This window comes from Pantherophis guttatus, chromosome 1 (assembly GCF_059756535.1).
Source record: "Pantherophis guttatus breed Tessera chromosome 1, ASM5975653v1, whole genome shotgun sequence".
Taxonomy (NCBI): domain Eukaryota; kingdom Metazoa; phylum Chordata; class Lepidosauria; order Squamata; family Colubridae; genus Pantherophis; species Pantherophis guttatus.
In genome coordinates, this window is record NC_142063.1 from 118,908,909 (window position 1) to 118,934,074 (window position 25,166).

Genomic DNA, 25,166 nt, shown 5'->3' on the forward strand with positions numbered 1-25,166 from the left:
ATTTGCCCCCCCCAATCTATTGCTGCCTCCTGAGTTCCAGCTGATGGCTAGAGGGAAAAAACCTGTTTAAACTCTTGCCAGGGGACTTCAAAGGGCCGCCCTACAGCTGATCAGTGTTAAAAGAAAACAAATGAGTAGACCAGTGCCTCCAAAAATACATGAGTAGATCAGTGCCTGCAAAAATAAATGGGTAAACCAGTGCCTGCAAAAAATAAGTGGGTAGATCGGTACAGCTCTGCAAGCAGTTAAAAGCCTGGTAGACCAATACCCATGCTAAATCCTAAATAATTGTCACATGACCATCAAGCCACACCCACAAAATAAGCCATGCCCACAGAACCAGTAGTAAAAATTTTTAGAACCCACCCCTGTAATGGAGGCATCTCACTTGTTCACCCATCTCCTGAGGTCCCCAGGCCTATTGGCATAACCAGGCCTTGAAGGACCTTTGGAAGCTTAGAAGCAATGAGGCCATCAAGTGGGAGGATATTTCACAATGTGGTGGTCACAGCAGAAAAGGCCCACCACCTAGGGCCCATCAAATGTAGATCCCTAGATGATGGAACCTATAACTTGCCCATTTGATTAGATCAGGTCTCTGTTGTCCAGTTTAATGAACAAGATCTCACATCTGGTGATCTGTGGGCAATGCCCCCGAAAGCTAAGAAATTGTTGGATAACAATCACCACATCCCCACCTCTGCTCTTGCTTCTTGTCTGATGCTACAATTGAAGGCCAGCTGGGCATAGAAAGAGTCATACACATTACACACCCCCTTCTGGGCCCAGCTAACTCTTGATAACACATGCTGGGCCAGACCTCTCATCCACAATCAAATCACAGATTAGGGAGGCCTTATTCAGAGGTAGGTTCTATTTACCTTTACTACCGGTTTGCTCACGTGTGCGCACACACACTTCTGCGCATGCACAAATTGTCAATAAATAAAATAAATAAATAACTTTATTGTCATTGTATGTGTATACACAGTATACCCATACAACAAAATTCAGTTTTAACACCCAAAGACCAGGCCCAACACACATAACAATCCCCAAACACACTCCCACCCGCCACAATTCTCCACCCCTAAACCACCCAAATTATTATGACGTCCGGGTGGGTGAGCGGAGCCTCCCGCCGCTTTTACAACCTGTTCTAAAGAACCGGACAGAACCGGGAGCAACCCACCACTGGCCTTATTTAAAGACCAACCTAGCATTTAAAAAAAAAAAAAAAAGCCAGAGTGGGAGCCTCTAAATTAGAAAACACAGTTGCTACAATTTCATGACACTCAAACCTGCTAAATGGTTGGGCTGGTTTGAGTGGTAACAATAACCATATCAATGATTTTACTGTTCCAGGAAGGAAGGAAGGAAGGAAGGAAGGAAGGAAGGAAGGAAGGAAGGAAGGAAGGAAGGAAGGAAGGAAGGAAGGAAGGAAGGAAGGAAGGAAGGAAGGAAGGAAGGAAGTTTTAATGGTTTCTTCCATATACTTCCAGAAAGAAAGAAAAATCCCAAGTTCCACCATTTCATTGTGCAATCACTGAATTTGTAAAGAAAAAAAAGGGCAAAAATTGGGAAGGGGATGTTCTAGCTACACCATACAGGAAGCAGTTCGAATGGAAGTATTTGCCTACAGTGAAATGAAACAACAGGTGAGCGTGAGCTAGAAGAGGCCAGAGAAGACTTTTGATGCATAGAAAAGATGGGTAGAGACTGCATCCCTGGTGGTGGGCCTGGGGCAGGTAGATGATATTGTCTATTCTGGCCTGTGAGAAATGGTCAGTTGCCTAGACTTGCATTGGGACAAATGGTCATGTGTATCAGCTCCAAACCTCATTTTCTTTTCTCTTTTCTAGCGGACCCTGTAAATCCTCCAGTTTTGAATCAACCCCCCACCTCCATAAAATAAACCTTGGTATTGGTTTGAATTGGGTTGCATTGGTTTAATCAATGAATCTCTTCTTGTTTCTGCTTTTGGCCATTTATAATTTAAATGCACTGAGCTTTTTGGTTTAGCTGGCCAATTGCTGATTCATGAGCAACTTAAGAAGGAACTCAAGAAGCAAATTAGCTGGTTCCTGGCAGCTGTACCAGATTTTAATCAAGGACTGGGAAACATTTTTGCCCACGGTTTCCACATGAAGCCAAGAAAACTATTAAAACCTAGTATGAGATAGCAACAGCTTCTGAAGCTAGACTTTCATGTTAAATCTCAGAGATGTGGTACTTCTCAATATAGGCTCCATAATTGTGAGGATCTTATTACTAAGAGTGTTGTGGTGTTAATTATAGGGCCTGACTACCAGGAAGAGGTCAGTGTTCTCTCTCTCTCTCTCTCTCTCTCTCTGTGTGTGTGTGTGTGTGTGTGTTTGTGTGTGTGTGTAAGAGAGGGAGGGAGGTGGGGGAGAGAGAGAAAGTGTGAGTTTCTGGCCTTCAGATTAGCATCCAGAAAGTAGAATACAGGTAGTCCTTGACTTATGATCACAATTGAGCCCAATGTTTATATTGCTAAGTGAGACATTTGTTAAGTGAGTTTTGCCCCCATTTTATGACCTTTCTTGCCACAGTTGTTAAGTGAATCATTGCAGTTGTTCAGTTAGTACCCTGTTTTCCCCCAAAATAAGACATCCCCTGATAATAAGCCCAATCGGGCTTTTAAGCACATGGCATAAGGCCAAGCGCTTATTTCAGGGTTCAGAAAAATATAAGACAGGGTCTTATTTTTGGGGAAACACGATAACACGGTTGTTAAATGAATCTGGCTTCTCCGTTGACTTTGCTTGTCAGGAGGTCACAAAAGCTTTCAAATGACCCCAGACACTGCAACCATCATAAGTACATGCCAGTTGCCAAGCATCCAAATTTTGATCATGTGACCATGGAGATGCTTTAACAGTCGTAAGTGTGAAAGATGGTGATAAGTCACTTTTTTGGGAGTACCGTTGTTACTTTGAATGGTCACTAAATGAACTGTTATAAGTGAAGGACTACCTGCGCTGCTTGAAAATGCAGAATTTGATCATCCTGGCGCTGAGCAACAACCATCCAAAGCAGTGAAATACAACTATATGTGGCCTTTGTAGGTAAGTTGTCAGAAAAATTGTAAGCAATGTTCTGATCCCACCCCATGAGACCTGATAGGCTCAGAAAATGAATTGCTGTGCACACTAGCCAATAATATTCTGCAAGATTGGCACACTCTGGTCCCTTTGATTAAATATTGGGACCTTGGAAGCGCTTCTCTATAGTTGCGATTGCTCTCTGGTATGAAGTTCACCCTGGATGCCTCCCCCTCCTATTGTTTAGAAGAGCCTTGAAGACCTGGCTCTTTGCCCAGGACTTTGGTGAGGGACAATCAAGACCATTTGATTCATCCTCACCCCGTCTTGCTTTATTTTATTTGTTTTTATATTATTACAGTTGATTCACACAGTCACTCAGATGTTTAGACTGGATCTGGCATTTTTATCCACCTATCGAGTTCCTCCCAAGGACCCAGGATAGACAAATGTTGCTTGTTGATGTTGAGGGTATCATAGCAGGATGTAAGCTTTACTTGACTGCCTTTTTGCAATAGGCTGATTTTGATTTTATTAATGCCAATGGTGTTCAGAAGGTGCTTCAGATACTTTAGGATTACATCTATTACTAATGATACTACCTTTGCTTTCTTTTGCCACAGTTGTTGTACTTTTGTTTTCATTTGTATTTTGTGATTTTCTCTAGTTCCTTGTTTTTTATTCTGCTGTCTCCAGGTACTGCAACATCCACTAGCCAGACTTTTTTTGGTGTTACTTTTTGTTAACAATTGTTAAGTTTGGGGTGTTGTGTGACGGATGTTTATTTGTTTGAATTCTAAAGTCCCAGAGCACTTTGGCTCATTTTCAATTTCTATTCCTTTGTCTTTTTTGTGATTTCACCAGTTCTTGCTTGCAGGCAAATAGCATTCCTTGCAAATATTCCAATGCACCATTGTTGCAACTTTGATGGGTCCTTGGTGCTCTCTGAGCTTGGTTGTTTTCATGCAGACGTTTCATTATCCAAACTAAGTAACACTACCAGTCAACTAGCACTGATGGTGTAACCTAGTTTGGGTAATGAAATGTCTGCAAGAATACAACCAAGCATAGAGAGCACCAAGGACTCCTTATTTCAATCCTGAACTACAAATATTCTCTTTATTGGTGTTGTGACTTTGTCATTGGCAAATTCACCATCAGTCAATTGCAAAAGGCAGCTTTACTTGGAACACCTTACATCCTGCAACAATACCTTAACACCATCAAACAATATCTGCTTATCTCAGGTTCTTGGGAAGAATTTGACAGGTAGCTAAAAATGCTAAATCCAGTCTAAACATCTGGACTGATAGTGTGACTAATCACAATAATTCTGGTGCCCAAAGTCAATCTAATCCAGTGTTTCTCAAACTTGGCAATTTTAAACTGTGGGGACTCCAACTCTTAAAATTCCTCAATTTTAAGAAGTTAGGTCTATCCTATCAGCAGGGGTGAAATGCTCTGAAGTCTGCTACCGGTTTACTTTGCTACCGGTTTGCTTAGCATGTGCATGCATGGTGTGCACCAAATGTGCATTTCGTGCATACATGCACAGTGTGTGCCAAACACAGTTCACGTGCATCCGCACCGCAGGTACTACTACAGTGCTGGAAAAGGAGGATTAAGAAGCCTTTTCTAAGGTAAGTAGAATAGCGAGGGCAGGGGAACAGCTGTGCCACGTGATTTAGATTCACTAGAAAGCAGGATTTCCTGCTTGCTAGCGAATATTAATCATGCGGCACAGCTGATTGTCAGAAATACCAGTTTGCCTGAACTGGTACAATTTTTTTTTACTACCGGTTCGCCCAAACCGGTAGCTTTTATTACTACCAGTTCAGGCGAACCGGTTCGAACTGGTAGCATTTCACCCGACTATCAGGATTACAAAAATCCGGGTGACCACTGGATAGCGGTAGAGAACCTACACTGTAATCTAGTGGTCATCTAGATTTTTGCAGCTGAGATTCAAAATCCCAGGTTAAGCAAAGGCATAATGGTACTTGCTACCTGGCATTTTGCCATGCAAAAATACATTATTTCTCAGACGTCAAACATTCCCAGACACTGATTGCTGTTTTTCAAAGATTGCTTGCAAAAACGCAGTAATCTCTTCACATGGATCAAGGGGCATCTGAGTTTCTCAAGAAGAGCAGCAAAGAGCTCAAAACTCATTCAGAAAGCTCTGAGCCCAGTTTGGACCATGTTTGTTTGTTTTATTGTTTTATTAAATTTATATACCATCTTTATTGGTATAGACCATTTATAGACCATCTTTATTGTATGTATGAAGTGTTCAACAGTTGTGCATACTCGACCGTGGGATTGAGGTTTTATCAGTAGAACAGTTGGGGTGATTAGTTACTCAGTTACGAAGGCAGGGATGAGTCAAGCACATGAGTGATGTCCAGGAAACTCTTTACCCCAAGCCCTGGAGACAAGATTATGTATTGTGGGGATGCTCTTTGGGTATGTGATTATAACAATCCTTTCTGACCTTAATGCCTTTGCCATCTACAAGTATCACAGAGATGTTGTGTTTCACCCAGTTTTAAGGGGATCACAGATGCTTTTGTGATTCCTGAATTTATTTGTCATTTCTCCGTTTCAAAGTGGGGGGAGGTGGAAAACCTGTGGGTAAGACCAGGATGCTGGCGGGAGATCTGGGTTTGGTTCTCTGGTTTGCCAGAGACTCTCTGGGGGATCTTGAGAAATACACTTCCTGTTTGCCTCCAGTAGTTGCTCTCTAGTTCTCATCACAAATGCTTGTTTATCTTTCTGTTTACTGTACACAGAGATCCCGAAAGTACCGAAGCCCTTGTTGCATAAGAGGCACTGCTTTCATTTTTATACATCATAGTGAGCATTATCAGTATTTATGTTTAGGGATTATATATATGTAGGCAAGTATAGCTTGTATATGTACTAATTCAGAATCTCCTCAAGCAACCAGGTTTTTCCTGCAAGCACATTTATGGCATTAGTACAAATGCCCAGATGTTACTTAGTTACACCACTAATTACAGAATGTATTGGGTTATGAACCAAATTGACTTAGTTCATATCACACTAATCCATGAGTTAATAATCCACCATTGGCTAGGTTTATACATTAGTCTATAAACCAGGGGTGTTAAGCTCTATTTCATTGAGAGCCGCATCAGGATTGTGTTTGACCTCAGTGGGGTGGGTGAAGTGGGCGTGGCCAGGGTGGCATGGCCAGTTCGATGTCATTTGTGTCAGGGGTGCCTGAGGTGACCCAAGCACTCTGCCAACAAAAATAGACTCCCGAGTTCTGTTTTCGGCTGCCACGGCCTCCTGCAACCCTCTGCCAGTGAAAACGGAGTTCGGGAGGGCCAATTGTGGCCCTCTCAAGCTCTGTTTTCACTGGCAGAGGATTTCAGGAGGCTGTGGCAGCTGAAAACGGAGCTCGGGAGCCCGTTTTCACTGATAGAATCACCACGGGTCAGTCCTTCACCGTTTCCAGGGCGGCCCGCAGGCCAGATCTACATACCCCGCGAGCCGCAGCTGGCACCTAGGCCTTGAGTTTGACCTTCCTGCTATAAATTATAGTTTAGAAACCACACTGGGTGGATTCCTATATTGTTCTAAGCCACATAATACTGTAGATAATGGATCAGAGCAAGATCAGATCTGATATTTTAGGGCAGGAGTTCCCAATCTTGGCAACTTTTAAGTCATGTGGACTTCAATTCCCAGAATTGCCATGCTGGGAAATTCTTGGAGTTGAAGTCTACAGGTCTTAAAAGTGCCAAGATTGGGAATCCTTATTTTAGGGGCTGAAAGGCAGCTGGCCATATAATAGCTTCATAAAGTTGAGGGATCTTCCCTACAACTCCTGGTTTACCTATATCTCAGCTGTGACCTTTGATTAGAACTACAGACAATAAGAAATGTTACCCCAATGCCATTGGACACTAGGCGAAGCCTTGGGGGCAGTTTGGGGAGGGCTGAAATGGTTGTCTTGATCCTTGTAGAGCTGACTTAGAAAAGTAGAAACTTTCTGTCTTCTGTCAACATCTCAGGGAAAAACATTCTGTACAAAGCCTGGTCTATTTAGTTTACAGTGAAGTTTGGCTCCAGTTGGTCTTTGGAGAGAGTAATGGATATTGAATTAACCTGACAGCTTTGTCCTGGCAATTTAAAGCAGCCTTGTAAACAAGCCCACAAAAGTTACTAGCCTGAAAAAAAAAAAAGACCAGTTTCTGAAGGGAGGCAAAGGTGAGATGGGGAACATTACATTTTTTTCAGGAATAGCCTAATGCTGGGAAAGATTGAGGGCAAAAGAAGAAGGGGACAACAGAGAGTGAGGTGGCTGGATGGAGTCACTGAAGCAGTAAGTGTGAGCTTAAATGGACTCCAGAGGATGGTAGAGGACAGGAAGACCTGGAGGAACGTTGTCCATGGGGTCACAATGGGTCGGACATGACTTCGCAACTAACAATAACAACAACAACAACAACAACAAGGCCGGTAGGAGGACAGTCCCATTCTTTTGCAGTCCACTTGGTTTCCAGGTTGGATGAAGACAAATGTTAGATTGTTCCAACGCTGAATCACCACCTGATTTGGTCACTTATTCTCCATGCTCTTGCTTTCATGGCCACCTTAGGCTTCAAAACAAAGCCAAACCATACCACCCAGGGCACGATGATGGTAACAAGAAAAGCTGGGAAAAACCTGTTTCTTAATCAGACTCAATATTTTGGAAGGGCCTCTTCATTTTAGTTTAATGTAACAATAGTTGAAGGGATTCCATTCTTGTTTTCTTGGCAATATTTACAGGATACACAGAACCACAAAATGTCCACACTTTAGCTGAGTGCATTGTAATAATCCAGCCAAGTTGGAGAATTGGTGGTTCAATGAGTCATGCAAATCCAGAAAAGGGGATTAAGTTGACCACAAGTAAATTGCTGCAGAAAAACAGCCCGCTGAGTGGACAAACTGTTTTTCTGGCAGGGATTTTGTTCCCCATCTCCACTTTAAAGTAGCCCCTTCTGCAAGTGAAGAGTTCCCTGTTCTCGAATCTACTAAAACATCAAATGTTTGGACTTTGCTTACCAACCTTGAATGTAAAACCTACTCCCAATACAAAGTGGCATGTAAGCAAGTAGTATTTAGAGCAGGGGTGTCAAACTTGCGGCCTGCGGGCTGAATGCGTCACGTGCTGGCCTCGATCCCGCCCAGTTTAGCGAAGGGGGAAAAAATCCTGATACATCACATGACGACGCCGTGACAACGCGAGTTTGACACCCCTGATTTAGAGTCTACTTGAACCTCACATAACAAGAAAATATAGGTGAGTGTTACGACTTAAGAAAAATAATTAAATAAGTTATAGGCTTCAGAGGAAAAAGACTTTTGTCTTCAGCATATGTAAAATAAAATCACTCCACTAACAGCACTCTTAGACTTGCAACCATTCATTTAATAACGACTGAAGTTAAAACAGCACTGAAAAAATTGATCTATGACCGGTCCTTGCACTTACAACCATTGCAGTATCCCCATGTGATTAAAATTTGGATGATTGGCATCTGGCATGTATTTACAAAGTTTGCAGCATCCTGGGGGGGGTCATGTGATCACTATTTGCACCATTCCCAGCTGACATCCTGCAAACAAAGTCAACTTGAGAGAAGCTGAATTGGCTTAATGACTGTGCAATTTACTGAGTGATTCTCTTAACAACTATGACCAAAAAAAAAGACAGTAAAAGCAGGCACATTTCACTTAACGACTGCCTTGCTTAGTAATGGAAATTCTAGTCCCAATTGTAAATTGAGGACTACCTGTACTTATTGCATCTAGAAATATGGGTAGATCACATTCTGTCCTGAACCTTTTCATCTTACCACCTGGGATACATTTATCTTCATTTCTGCTGCACAGCCAGCTGCTGCTTATAGGGAAATTCAAAGAATGAAAGCCTCCAGCAAACTCTTCCCTTGCTATTTAACCTCACGGATTTACTAGAACAGATTAGCGTACAGATCAGTTGTGGGTCTGCTGCCATAGCGAATCTCTGCTGTTTCCATTTCTAGAGAAACCCATTACAGCTTGCCTAGTTTAACAAGTTAAACTTAAAGTTAAAGTTAAACAAGCTATGGCTTGGCCATTTCATAGAGAAGGCATGGGAAAATTCAGGTATCTGCCAATATTTCAAAATAATATGAATATGCTAATAGGCATAGACACATTATTATTTTTTGCTTCTCTCCAACACACATTCTGTTTCTCATTCATTAAAGGGTTTTTCATCACGTTGTAGAATTGCATATGGAGCAGTCCAGTAGTGAAATCCAAATTTTTTTTACTACCGGTTCTGTGGGCGTGGTTTGGTGGGCGTGGTGTGGCTTGGTGGGCATGGTTTGGTGGGCGTGGCAGGGGAAGGATACTGCAAAATCCCCATTCCCTCCCCATTCCTGGGGGAAGGATATTGCAAAATCTCCATTCTCACTCCACTGGGGCCAGCCAGAGGTGGTATTTGCCAGAACTACTAAAATTTCCACTACGGGTTCTCCAGAACCTGTCAGAACCTGCTGGATTTCACCCCTGGAGCAGTCTCTTCCAAGTTAGAATTATTCACAGGTAAGGATATAATCCTAACTAAATTAAATCAGAACGGCTATCCATTTGGTATCTTTCCCACGTTTGTTTAGAATGCTTGGGTCATTAATAATAGCAGATTAATAAGAAAATGTCTATATCACCCAATATGGGTTTGAGGAACCCAGATTGGAGGGTGTTATTTGAATCTTGCTTATAGGTTACAGGTAGTCCTTGACGTATGACCACAATTGAGCCCAAGATTTCTGTTGCTAAGTGAAACATTTGTTAAAGTGAGTTTTGCCCCATTTTACGACTTTTCTTGCCACTATTGCAGTTAAGTTAGTAACACGGTTGTTAAATTAATCTGCTTCCCCATTGACTTTGCTTGTCAGAAGGTCGCAAAAGCTGATCACATGACCCCAGGACACTGCAACCGTCATAAATATAAACCAGTGGCCAAGCATGTGAATTTTGACCAGGGGAATGCTGCAACAGTCATAAGTGTGAAAAATGGTCATAAGTCACTTTTTTCAGTGCTGTTGCAACTTTGAAAAGTCACTAAATGAACTGTTGTAAATTGAGGACTACCTGTATATGGGCTGTGGTTTTAATTCAGCAAGATATATTCTTCTCTTGCCTGGCTTGCCATAATGTAGGCATATGCATGTTTGGATTGTACAGTTCTCATCAGTGGAATTCTTTGCAGCTGGAAGTGAGCACTAAGTCATAACATCTGCAGAGGCCCTTAGTTAACAGTTATTGATATTTCTGTCTTTCAGTGATTCGTCTAATCTTCTATTTGTTATTCTCTTGGTCATAGCACTGTGCCTACAAGCTCCAAGCTCCACAAATTAGATACATACTGCATGAAGTAGAGGGGTGTGAGCGAGAGTCTGAGGGTTCATTTGTTGGTTTTAAATCTGTCGTTCATCAAGAACTTTTAAATGATATATATGAAATCTGAAAAGTTCTGTTTGTTTTCACTCTGCCCAACTTTACATTACGTTTGGATTACACACACACACACACATAGCTTCAATTGTGTATGCAGCATATATGTGCATGCTTTATTAAGGTAGCCCTCTGGGGGAGCAAATACCAGAGTCAAGTTTGCAACATGTAACCTTAGCTCTGCATTTTTGATGTCATTCCCAGCTCATAATTACATAATCCCCTCCAATGAAAATATATCACACTCTCAGTCATGACTAGAACATACAAACTTGGAGCCCCCTGGTCATTTCTCAATGCCCAGGAGTATTTCAAACTTGGTTGGGTGGGGTGATTATTTCTTCCTAATGCCAAGCAGAGATCATTGGGCACAGTGTTTATAAAAATAACAACTATACACCGTGAAAAAGCAAAGTTCAAGAAGCCGCACGAGTCTTCCTCTGCCAGAATGTATTTCTTTCTTTTCCCTCCTGCTGCCACCCCCTCCCCATTTTCAGCCTCCTGTACTTGTATTTTATACACAACACTCCAAGTTTGAATTCTGGATCTCTTACTCTTTAGAAGAATGTTTCATTAACTGAGTGACAAAGGCAAGACTTTAACTTCTAAGATACTACATGCTGACAGCTGGCCAGACCCCTCCACTACACTCCTTTTTGCAAAACTATATTTTTTTTTCTAGAAGCAGGTATCCTATTCAATAAGAACCAACTATTAACTTCATACCTCAAGATACAACTCACCAATAATTCCCACTGTGGATTATCAGAATCATATTAAGCTTTAAGGAGATTTTTGGATCTATAGAAGGACAGGCCAAAACAAAAACAGCTTTTGAAATGTCTGAGAGGGGATAAGTTTGTTTAAGAGTTTATTCCACTATTTATTCGATAGAATTTATTTCCAAGAAGGTGCAAACAAGTCAGCTGTAATACAATGGATCATTCTTTAGAACCGGCTTCCCCAGCCTGGTGTCTCCAGAAATGTTGGGATATCATAAGTCACAATATTTTCAGGTAGTTTGGGCATTGTCCATAATGACTTAGAAGTCCGGGAGTTTCATCTTGATTCAGATGAAGAGATCCAATATAAGAAACAATCCTCTAGAAAGTAATGCTTAAGAAAAGTTCCAAAGCGGATGTACTAGTGATCCAGGGAGATTAGGGGAAAGAAAACAAATGGCGAACTTTTAAATGTGAGAGCAAGATACACTAAAATCAAATAAACTTTTCTGATTAATGGATTATATTATAAAGAGGGTCATATTTAAGATGCTTAGTTTAATTTTAAATATATTTACTTAGAAATCAAGGTGTTAATTGTAGTTCACTTTTAGGGTAATAAGCACAGGATCGCAGGCCTAAAAAGCTAAAAATGTGAAAATATTTTTGCTCTCTTTGACATTAACCTTATTTAGCAGGAATCTGGGAAGAAACTATATTTTAACATACATCCGATTTGCAGAAATCTCCCTCAAAAATGTTTTAAGATAATCACTCCTAAGTTAGATCAAAGGATTGCCTTCACTAGCACCAACCTTTTTTCAACAATGGGGGAGCTGTTTTGTTTTGTTTTATTTATTAAATTTATGGTATATCCAAAGTGCATGAAGATCATGCACAAAATCATGAGGGGTCTTTGATGCTCTTTGAACTTGGCTGTTTCCTTGCAGATGTTTCATTACCCAAACTAGGTAACAATATCAGTGCTAGTGTGTGTGCGTGTGTGTGTGTGTGCTCAATTTATATTCCAGTGGTCCTGTTATATTGTCCTGGCAGCATTGGTGGGAATAATCTTGATGGCTCTTTGGTTGGGCTGTTTATTGTTAGCTTCTTTGGCAATTCCTTGATAGAGTATTGTTTACTCTTTGGTTGTTGGTCTGATGTTAATTTTGGTGTTAATCTATGCTCATTAGGTATTGATTGCTGGTGTGGAGGTATTTTAGCTTTTTCTTCCCTTTTTGGGTTGTTGATTGTCTCTTTTCAATGGTATATAAATGTCCTTTATATGTATGTGTCTGTTGATGGCCAATTGGTCAGAGTACTAGGCTTCCAGGAATTTTCTAGAATTGGTCTAGCATCTGGACTTGGTTTGGTCTGTTTCCCAGCTGAAATTATGGTTAAGTCTGTTAATATATTATGAAATTAAAGAGTTTTCATAATGTCTTCTGAACTGTTAGTGTTCATGGTTGCATTCTGCTAGTCTTCTGCCTGTTTGTCCTATATAGTGGTTGTTGCTGTCATTACACTATATGTTGTAGATGATTCATGTTTTTTTTTTCCTGGGGATGCTGGGTCATTTAGTTTACTTAGGATGTTTTAGACAGCTTTAGTTGGTGCCATGTGGTTGTAATAGTCTGTTAGTGGTTTCGGAGAGGTTTTTGATGCCTGATAGTGTTGTCCTTTTTATACCTTAAGTTGATTGTACTATATTGGGTTGAGTGCATGAAGATGCATGAATATCCATTTTGTTGGAAGACGTTGTAAAGATGATCAGTTTTCTTTTTTCCGATGTTCAGGGTTTCTGCAGTATGTTTGTACTTGTCTAGTGTTCTTTACTATTTACAGCTTCTCTGATGGGAGGTTGGGTGATTATTTAGATCGTGGAACACTTGGTTGGTGTGGGTGGTTTTTCCATGGACTTATGTTTCTAGTTTGCCATGCAGTCTGTCTGCTGATAAGGATATCTAGGAAGGGTAGCATGATGTTTTTTTCTTCCCTTGTAATTCCTTCGAAGATGATGTTGATGGTTTATTGGGTATTCCCTAGCTAGCCCTTTTTTATTACGGTAAAGGTGCTTTTCACATACCTGATCCATATTTTGGGTTGTATGCATTGGAATGCTATCGACTCCCAGTGTTGCATTATGACCTCTGCTATGAGACCTGAAAATAATAATCACATGGGTGTATCTTTGATTTGTTGACAAGTATGCCCATCAAATTGAAAGAATGCAGTTAGGCAGAGGTTGATGAGATCCATGATTCTAGATGTTTCAGTCTTGGTGTATTTGGTTAGGTTGGGTATTCTGTAGACCAATGTTGTCATGGATTCTTTGGTTAGTTCTGGGTCGATGTGAAAAGGGCTGTGATGTCAAATGAGAAGCATTTCTTTTCTAGACAAGTAAAAGAGTAGGTTTGCACTCTAGAAGTACTATTGCTACTTACTCATGAGTCCTTATATTTCCTGATATAATAAATCAGAGACTGGCCTCAAACAAGCTGGACCTCTTTCCAATACTAGAGGTTGTTTGCCATTGCCTCCTTTTATCTTGATGCAATGGGATACTGCAGGATCTATGGCACCTTAAAGATTAACATGATGATTATTTTGGGAAGTAGAATCTACTTTATCAGGGCTATAAAACATTATCCTTTGCTGAAGGTATTTATGGACAGATTTATGAAATGATTGTGCCATACAATATGCCAAAGCAAAAATAAACAAAACATTGAGGTTTAACAGGATAGCCCAATTCATGCAATATGCTAATATATAATGAAGTTGATCTGGTTTTGGCTTAATCATTGTGATTTCTAATTCCAACCAAGTTTTAATGTGTGAACATCCTTCTGTTGTATGTGCACATGTACTGTATATGCACATGTGAGAAGTCCAGCCTGAAACAGTGAGTGAAATCAAAAGAAGTTGTGCTTATCTTCTTTCTCCCATAGCAGGAAATGTAAAATTCTCTGTGTTCTGCACCAGGGTTGCAAAGTAGCTCTTCTACCTAGAGATGTTCCCAGAATTAGATTTTGATAGCCAGAATTCTTTTTCTTAATTGCAATGTTTACAAGCAGTGTCTCCTTTTCTGAACATTTATACTCAAAACATTGTAATTCTTAGATGGGATAATGAAACATAGGTTTTTTTCAAGCTGCATGACTTACAGTCAAAGGCCTTCACATTGCTATTGTATTTATGAACCCTCAAAATATTTTAATGTGTGTGAGATTTAAGAAATGATAGTAAAATAGATTAATCTTTAAGGTACCTAAGACCCTGCGACATCCGATTGAATGAATGAAGAAAAAGGAGTGCTGAGAATGAAAATTATCATTGTTTAGGCCTTCATAAAAACCCATGTCATTGGGAAGCACCTACTATGCTTCCAGATGTCCCAGTGTCCTTTAGTTCTAAATAAACTAACTTTTTACTTCATTTATTCTAAAATGCTGGTTTTCACCCAAACTTAAAAGACTTGGATCTGTCTTCAGGAAAAGAAGAATTTTGTCATTATTAGTCGAGTGCCAGTTTTGTATCAACACAAGACTTGGGGACTTTCACATTCCAGAGCTGGATACTGTATTATTAGTTATCTTTTAAATCCCACGTTTACTCTGAGGTGCGCAGGAAGGCACAGACTGCCTTGTTCTCTGCCTTGCTCCCATTTTAGCCTTACACATTGCCACAGTTGTACTAATTGTGGACAACGGGTGGCAGAGTCCAACAAGATTGCTCGTTGAGAGAAGGATTCAAAGCAGGGGTGATATCCAGCAGGTTCTGACAGGTTCTGGAGAACTGGTAGCGGAAATTTTGAGCAGTTCGGAGAATTGGCAAATGCCATCTCTGGCTGGCCCCAGAGTGGAGTGGGTGTGGAGATTTTGCAATATCCTTCCCCTGGAGTGGGGAGGGAATGAAGATTTTGCAGTATCCTTCCCCTGCCACGCCGACAAAGCCACACCTCGCCCACAGAACCGGTAGTAAAAAAATTTGAATCCCACCACTGGTTCAAACCACTCCAACCAGTGAATGGAAATTTAATTTTCTCCAGACTAAGGCTAAACTGCTAATAAATCGTGGCTCAAATTAAGCCCTTGTTTAATTAAGACTCATAAAGACCCGTTTTATTACTGGATCCGTTTTTTTTTTTCCTTCGTTGTTCGATTCTCTCAGGGGCGAAATTAAGCTCGCCACCGTCCACGCGCGGGCCCTCGCTTGCGCGCGCGCTAGTGCCTTTGCAGAGGCGCGCCGCGTGCCAGGGAAAGCCAGCCAATTTACGCGAGAGGGGCGTGGCTATTTGCATGGATTAATGGTCTGACGGGTCTCCCTATCTAGCGGGAAAGCCACGCCCGGAGTCTCAGGGCGCGATCTTTTCGCAGGTTTGCAGGCGGGGCGGAGCGCGCGGTAATTGCAAACCCGAGCGAGCTTTGCGTCGGGGACATGCTCGGGCAGTGCTCGCGGGAGCTCACTTTCCCCTAAGCAGAGCAAGTAGCAGTTTGGCAGCATTTTTCCACCCCGTCCCCTGGAAAAGGGGGCGGGGGGAGAAAGGAGGAGGGGAGAGACGTAGTGGAATTGACAGCTTCTGGCCACACACACACACACACACACATTCTCTCTTTCTCTCCCATCTCGGGGTCCGGGGTGAAAGGGAGGAGACCTGGGTTCAGAATTCCTCTTTTCTCTGCCCCGCGCGCCTCGTCTCTTGCTCCCCCTCGCTTTCATTCCGTCCTGTCAGCATTCAGCGCGAACGGGGGAGGACTTCAGCGCTCCCTGGACCACCGTGGGTGGGAGGAGAGGAGGGACTGCTGGCTGAGGGCTTGCTTCCTCGTCGGATCTTCGCCGGGGTGAACCGCAGTTCAGCGTTTGATCCTCTGCCCCAGGGCTCGATCGCTTCGTTTAAAAGGAGGGACAAATTGTCCCTGCTTAATGATAGCCTTGCCCAGGCCAAAACTACGGTCAGGCGCCTCTTCCTGCACGCTGAAGCTCTGTCCCTCCCGGGCTTAATCTGAGTTGAAGATAGATGCCCTTCCTGGAACTTGCTCTCCAGGACAACCGGGATCCTGGGAAATGCATGAGGGGTATTTATGGGTTTAAAGCATTTCTACCCTGCCCTTCATTTAAGTGAGATTATGATTCAGCTAACAGGAAGTTAATTGCCACCGGCCCCAGGCAGACAAATAAATAAACATCAGTAACACAGGCAAACTGGGAATTTGTATCAAAGACACCAGTAACTATCTAGCTAAATAGAGATATCTTAAACTGGTCCCAGAGTGAGAGAGAATCAAGTTTAGAGTTTGGCTTACTATTTGAAAGAGAGCATTCCAGAGCTGGTGAACCGTTACCAAGAAAGTAATTATAATCATAATTACATATGGGAAAGGTAGCTGGAGCAGAGCCTCTGTGCGAGGCTGGTTTGGGCTCCTTCCTTTCAAATATTTGGGCCTGCTCCAACAAGCATTCATTCGACAGGCACTTTGAGAGTTTTGACAGTATAAATTAAAATTTTGACAGCCATATTGTGCACTAGTTGGAGTTTCCATACAGTATTGTGTTCAGGGGCAGTCTCATATTTAACCCAATACTCAATCGGTAGACACCAAGATGTAGATTATAGTCATCTCCATTTAGGAATGGCTGCAGCTTGCATATCTGTTACACATTGGCTAATTTTAGACTGGATGACAGTACATTACTTTACCTGTGGCTACCTTGAAGATATCTTTCTAGTAGCAGATAGTGCAAAATATCGGTGGGTGTTGAAAACTGGAACGCAGGTAGTCCTCGACTTGTGACCACAAATGAGCCCAAAATTTCTGTTGTTAAGTGAGAAATTTGTTAAACGAGTTTGCCCCATTTTACAACCTTTCTTGCTACAGTTGTTAAGTGAATCACTGCAGTTGGTAAGTTAGTAACCCGGTTGTTAAGTGAATCTGGTTTCCCCATTGACCTTGCTTGTCAAAAGTTGATCACAGGACCCTGGGACACAGCAACGGTCATAAATATGAACCAGTTGCTCACCACCTGAATTTTGATCACCTGTTCATGGGGATGCTTGCAAAGTTCATAACTGTGAAAACCGGTCATAATAACTCACATTTTGTAACTTTTGAAGAGTCACTATATGAACTGTTGTAAGTCGAGGACTCCCTGTATTAGGAATATGTGAAGCAACCATGCGTTGTCAGGACAACACACTTTGTGCTAGGGAGGTGGCAACATTTGCATCCTTCTGTTGCCTTGGTGCCTCACTTGGCTGTTCCATTAATAGAACCACTGGAATGGTAGCATCAGGCCTCCGGAACTCATGGATAAACCCCTTTGCCTCACCTACAGATGGGAGGCTGCTGGTTGCTTTTCAAAGCAGCTTTGAAGAAGACTTTGCATGAAGATTCTTTGAAGCTTTGCACATGTTTACTAAATAACTCCCAAGCTTAAGATAGTTGCATTTGTCAGTATGCTTATTTTCTAATTCAAAGTGCTGGTCTGAAAATGTAGTAGCTTTACTCAGGTTAGCTAAAGAATAGTCTTCACTCAGATAAGATCACTTCCATGCTACCTCATCAGCCTTTTAGGAGAGATTGATTTCTTCTAGAAATAGGGCCTTTTCAGCTGTGACTCCACTTATTTGAAATGCTTTTATAGTCTTGAAGGATTAGGTTTTGTCTTGGCCAGTTCTGTATGTAGGTAGAACTTATTCAGAATAAATCTTAGATATATAACACAATTATCTTTAATTATTACCTTGACCCTTCCCTGTTTCTGGATATTTTTTTGGCAAAAGGTAGGTGTCCAACTACCCTGTAGACCAGGGGTGTCAAATTGGCGGGCTGTGGGGCAGATGCATCACGCGCAGGCCACTCCCACCTCAGTTCTGCAAATGGGAAAACCATCATGAAACATCATGTGATGGCAATGTGATGCTGTGAGTTTGACACCCGTGCTGTAGACTCTCCTTGTCTGGAAATGGTGACAATTAGAGAAACAACCAATGATGCAAAAGTTGTCAGTGCCACTGAAACTATCTGTAAGAAGTAGGATAAGAATCCTCTGCAATCCTCACTCAGCCATAACATTCAGCTGGCAACATTGGGGGCAGCTCAGGGGTGAAATCCAGCAGGTTCTGACAGGTTCTGGAGAACTGGTAGCGGAAATTTTAAGCAGTTCGGAGAACCGGTAGCGGAACTTTTGAGTAGTTTGGAGAACCGGCAAATACCACCTCTGGCTGGCCCCAGAGAAGGGTGGGAATGGAGATTTTGCAATATCCTTCGCCCTGGAGTGGGGTGGTAATGGAGATTTTGCAGTATCCTTCCCCCTGGAGTGGGGTGGTAATGGAGATTTTGCAGTATCCTTTCCCTGGAGTGGGGTGAGAATGGAGATTTTGCAGTATCCTTCCCCTGCCACGCCCACCAAGCCACACCTACCAAGCCACACCATGCCCACCAAGACACGCCCACAGAACCGGTAGTAAAAAAAATTGGATTTCACCACTGGGGCAGCTCTCCACATTCCCCTTTAGATAAGCAGTTTATAATGATTCTGCATGTAGAAAGTGACTTGATTTTGAGTCACTTTTGTCTCATTGCCCATAGCAATTAAAAATGAGCATAGATCGGTCAACCTTGTATATTTCCCATAAAGGACCATCTTCTGCCAGATGACAAGTTGAGGACATGGAATGGATGCTGTTTCTGAGATGCCCTGGCTTGCAAAGGGGAGACAAATGCCTTCCCTAGCCTGGTATCTCCTTGGTGGATTGGAACAGCAGTTCTGTAATTCCCAAATAACTCAGACAAGATGCCATTGTGAGTCCCAAAATGTTTAAAGGGTGCTTGGCTAAGGAAAGCTGGGTTATAGGGGAAAAAATCTGTACCAAATTGAGTCTTGGTTATGAAACACCCTTCCCCAACATAAGTGCGGTTTCTGTCTTTAAAACAATGAGTAATCTTTTCCCGCTCTCATCCCAAATATTTAGAGGGCATTCATTTATTTTTTATCATCTGTGCTTTGTGTGTGTGTGTGTGGGGGGGGAGATGCTTCTTGACATAGTTTTGAATAAATACTAATATTGTCTTGAAGATCAGAAATCATTTCCATGGAAGGTAAACTTTAAGGAATATATATTGTAAGTCCTTTACATATATTATAGAAGTTACAGACAAAACAAAAGTAATGACTAAGGCAAAAGATGAAAACTGGATTAATTTATACCCCTATTCAGTTTTTAAAAGAAAATTAAATTGTTTAAGAAGTACTCCATGTTCTCTGTATTCTTGTTAATATTTATTGAAGATATCTCATGTGGAGCAATAAATATGTCCCAATGAGGCTGCTATAAATTTGTTACAGGGATGTTTAGCAGGCTTTTACAAGTCAATTACCCACTGACATGGCCAAAAAATGACTGTTCATCAGAAGCAGAATTATTATAGGAGCCGCGGTGGTGCAGTGGTTAGAGTGCAGTACTGCAGGCTATTCTGCCGATCACCGGCTGCCAGCAGTATGGGAGATCGAATCTCACCAGGCTCAAGGTTGACTCAGCCTTCCATCCTTCTTAGGTCGGTAAAATGAGGACCCAGATTGTTGGGGGCAATATATGCTGACTCTGTAAATCGCATAATGCTGTAAAGCACTATGAAGCGGTATATAAGTCTAAGTACTATTGCTATTGCTATTATGGGTAGAGTAGATTTACATGAATAGCCTTTTCACTATAATAGAAGTAATATCATTTATTAAACTTGTATGTCACTTGATTCTCAGCAAGTTCTGATAGCTCACAACAATCTACTAGGTTCCCAGAGAAATAAAGTTCCTTGCCTCATGGCCGTGCATAGAATTGAGTCCAAGATAAGTAGTTCCTATTGCTAATCTAACATGTATGGGCATCTGTTGACCAATAAGCACTTTAAAAAATAACAATATCTGCTTTTTACTTTCTACAGAATCTTTGTCCTTGATATTTTAACATATGGTCCAGCCTTATCACAATCCAATGTCCTCCAGATGTTTGGGCTATAGCCTCTATCACCCATAGCCAACACAGCTGTAATGAAGTTTGGGAGAGGATGGTAAAAGAAAATTGGATAGTGTAACCATTGCTGGAGAAGTGAAGATTTATTGCCCTGAACAGGGTAAATGCCTCTCTCCATGGTGCTTATTTTAGACTGAAGCACTTTACCAGCCTGGGCCAAATATCAAACCTGTAGGACCAAAAGTCACTATTGATGGCCCCCATCTGATAAATATAAACAGCTTCCAATACTTGGGAAGCATCATCTTGAGTTTTGGGTCTTTAAACAGAGAAATTGATTCAAGGATTAGCAAGGCCAGCCAGGCACTGGGATGGCTGTGTATTGGAGCGCTCTGTTAATACAACATCCATACCTCCACAAGCCTGAAAGTCTACAGGGCTGTGTTTTCCACTTCTCTCCTATATGGATGTGAGTCCTGGACTCTGTACTGAAGGCAAGTGAAACAACTGGAAAAATTTTATATGCACATCCATCCATCCTTAGCATTTGTTGGCAAGACTTGGTATCAAACCTGGAGGTCTTGGATCATGCAGAGTCCACCACCACAGAGTCCTTGATTAACAGAGCCCAGATGACATGGGTGGGGCATGTCATCAGGATGGATGTATTCTTTATTTGTTCAATTTATTTGACACCCATCTCACTGTGGAGCTACTCTGGGCAGCTATATGTATGCTTTGCTCATTGCTGGAGTCTGGAAAGAGTTCTCAAGGTCCATGAAAATGCTACAAAGATGCTGTGAATGAAACTGACTTCTAGCTAAGGGAACTAGAAGCTGCAGCTGATGACAAAACCTGCAGATCAGCCCTATGCTATGAAGCCTCCATTGGCTTTGAAGACACGTGTCACCAAATACTGATAGAAAACCAAGACTTGCATCACAAAGGAACACCCACAGTTATACAACAGTGGACATTCAGAGTCCCCACTTTGCTACACACTGTGCTTCTAGAGTGGGACTGCAGAGCACCTCCATGTCCACAGATGAACTACACAATAGCATTCTTCTTGAAATTTGAGCACCATATATATATATATATATAATTTGATTTATATGCCGCCCTTCTCCGAAGACTCAGGGCGGCTTACAATGCGTTAAGCAATAGCCTTCATTCTTTTGTATATTTTTTATACAAAGTCAGCTTATTGCCCCCACAAACTGGGTCCTCATTTCACCTACCTTAGAAAGGATGGAAGGCTGAGTCAACCTTGAGCCTTGGAGAGATTCGAACCAGCAGAAATTGCAGGCAGCTGTGTTAATGATAGGGTGCACTAAACCACTGTACTATCAAGGCTCTTTATCTTCTCTTTATCTTCTCTTTATCTTCTCTTTTATATTTATCTTCCTAATGCCACCTGGCCCCTTTTCTCTCTTGCTATGCAGTATTTATATTCCATATTCTGTCATGAGCATAGGACTTATATTCAGTGTAATTTAATATAAAGGAAGGGCTCAACTGGAGAAGAGCCTAATACTGGGAACGATTGAGGGCAAAAGAAGAAGGGGACGGCAGAGAATGAGGTGGCTGGATGGAGTCACTGAAGCAATCGGCGTGAGTTTAAATGGTCTTCAGGAGATGGTAGAGGACAGGGAGGCCTGAAGTGAGACATGTCTAGTCAGTGTGAAGTGTCATAGAACCGATTAGCGTAGTCCTACTTTGTTTGGTTTTAGTTGTATGCCCTTTTACAACCCTCACTATGCCTATGAGTATCTTCTGCTGTCATGCCCCGCTTTGGCCTCTGGTAAGAAACAGGAAATTAGATAAGAGGGAGCTTTGATCTCCTCAAGAGGAGTCTTGTACTCTTAAGTGTGGCATGTTTTGTGCCACAATCTACTCATGAAGGATTGCCTTAAAATACATCCATTGCCAGGCGGAAGCAGACAAGAAGGAGTTCATACCTAGATCATAAAAGATGACCCACAGATAGCCTAGGTAGAAAATATTTGTTTGGGCAGATAGAAGCACACAGGTGCAGACATATCCCTGGATACACATGGATTTTTTTAATTCGAAGCTCTTGCATTCCCTCTCCGTATTACTGCATTGAGAGATTTAATCTTTTGAGTTGCTAGAATTTCCTGGCTCTGGTTCTCTAGTGATCCATTTCATTAGTTTGGATTTTTTCAAAACTTCCTGGGGCGTGATGGACTCGCAGACTGTAGGCTTCATAGTCAAGCAGTAAGGGCTATTCTGTATCCTGTCAATCAATGTAATGGGGATCAAAGTGAGAACATCTAAACCAGTGGTGAAATCCAATTTTTTTTACTACCAGTTCTGTGGGTGTGGCTTGGTGGGCGTGGCAGGGGAAGGATACTGCAAAATCTCCATTCCCTCCCCACTCCTAGGGGAAGGATATTGCAAAATCTCCATTCCCACACTAGCCAGAGGTGGTATTTGCTGGGTCTCCGAACTGCTCAAAATTTCCGCTACCGGTTCTCCAAAACCTGTCAGAACCTGCTGGATTTCACCCCTGATCTAAACTGATCATGACTCCAGCCTTTTGTGAAGAGTAGGTGGCCATTGGTATTTTAAAAGCTGTGAGGGTTATTTGTAAAAATATATTGACCCATAATACTGAATATCACATTATTTCATCCGCGAATAGGCATAAAGAGTTTACCTCTCTTGAAAATATGTTTTTATCCATAGATATTGATTGCATCAGTTCACAATCCATACCCCTCTTTGTGTTTTCTCATTACAGATAGCAACAGCCAGCCTAAGAATGATTTATTGAATCAACTATAATTGGCTGGATTTGCACAACATGCTAGGTCTTAAAAACATTATTTATAAAAGAGATTGGCTCAGCTCGCACAACATTCCACACCAAAATATTAACAAAATGTTATGGCTTTGGATAATGAATCCAATCATGATTAAAATATGTCAATTTACAAAACATGAAGGGTATTGATAGCTGTTGGAATGATAAAATGACAGTTTCTGGGCCCACTGATGGGGAAGAAATACAATGGAAGCAGAATTTAAGCGGATGAAAATCTTGCAATGGATAAGAAAATATGCAGAGTATATTAGTGTCCTCTCTTTTGCTGAGCATAGGAAGCGTTAGTTTAAAAAAAAAAACCTTGCGTTTGAAATTTAACAGATACACCTGGCATGTTTTCAAGTTTTTTTTCCCTCCTGTGATTGCAAAGGAGGGAGGAAGGTGGGGCTTTTGGGGGTTTTTTTTTTGGAGCTGAGCTTCTCTGGATTTTGCATGCAGTCCTGTGTTCTATGGCATCGGCAGGGAAGTTTGTTCATTGTGTAGTATAAAATAGCTTTATAATTTCTACTCTGGATCTTTATGTTTTACAGTCTTCAACTGTTTTTTTGGTGAGCTTTTTGAAAGAAAATAGTTAAGGGAAACTCCTGTACTGAGAGTAATCTAGCAGCTAGGGAGAAAAGCTGGCACAACATTAGAGTTTTGTTTATAAACCTTTATCGTTTTTTCAAGGTTAGACATTCTTTCAAAAAGTAACTCGTGCTTTCCTTGTTTACCTGCTCTGGTCATACAATAGAATTATAATAACCCTACAATGTATTGAATTTAAGGAAGGGCTTATGCCCTATTACCACTCTACATGGAAAATAATAGTGAAATGAATGAAATTGGATTATATATTTCAGGTAGCAAGGGTCATTTTTTAATGCTCTCTTACATTATACCAACAGCTGCAGCAACAGTAGTAGGTAATATATATTGGACAATTGATATATTATATACTATTTGGTTGGCTGAGTAGGAAGTATGCCCACCTAAACCCTCATAGGTTTTGCCTATGAGCAAGTGCATCTGAGTGTTGTCATTGCTTTAAGGAGCATGATATACACGGATGGGCATCTAACTTTGTCTGGAAGAGGCCAAAGAAGCAAGACACTACAAATTAAAATTGACCATGGCCCCTATCTCTTGTTCCTTGTGGGCAGATAAAACCATAGTCCAGCATTTACACAGTTCATTAGCCATATCTGCTTTTAGATGGAACCAATGCAAGTAGATTATCCTCTGCTAAATCAGTATTGTGGCTTTGCTTGACATGTACATGGAGAGGGATTGGGTTTGTTTGTTTAATAAATTTTATAGTCCCCCAACTCACACATAGGTGACTCTGGGCGGCTTACAAAATTTAAAGGATCCACTACAGTGGTGAAATCCAATTTTTTTTTACTACCGGCTCTGTGGGCGTGGCTTGGTGGGTGTGGTGTGGCTTGGTGGGCGTGGCAGGGGAAGGATACTGCAAATCTCTATTCCCTCCCCACTCCAGGGGAAGGATACTGCAAAATCTCCATTCCCACCCCACTCTAGGGCCAGCCAGAGGTGGTATTTGCCGGTTCTCCGAATTACTCAAAATTTCCGCTACCGGTTCTCCAGAACCTGTTAGAACCTGCTGAATTTCACCCCTGATCCACTATATATAATAAAAGCCCTAAAATAACCCCATCCCACCCTCATGTCAGCAAAAACACAATCCAAACAGCCACTTTATCATCTCTGTCTCCATTTGTGGTCCCCAGGCCTGCTGGCAAAGCCATAGCTTTATGGTGTTTTGGAAAAGCAATAGGGTTGGAGCTCAGCTAACCTTAACTTGGGGGTGGGTGGGTTAATGCAGGATGAAGAAACTTTGGCCCTTTAGATGTCACAGGGTTTCAATGCTGATAACTGCAGCAAGTGTAGGCAATGAGGAGTGAATGTAATCTGACATATGGAGGAGAATCTTGTTCTTACAATTACTGTAATAGGGAATAATTTTTTAAAACATGCACGAACATTCAAAAATACGACTCTACCAAATCTAAAATGAAGTATAGCCCAAA

The 25,166-nt window shown here is 41.6% G+C and overlaps 1 protein-coding gene across 3 annotated transcripts in view; it reads left to right on the forward strand.

The window, feature by feature from the left end:
* The window catches only part of WNT6 (Wnt family member 6), a 51,327-nt gene that overhangs the window by 13,195 nt on the left and 12,966 nt on the right, over positions 1-25,166 (forward strand). The window lies entirely within an intron of this gene.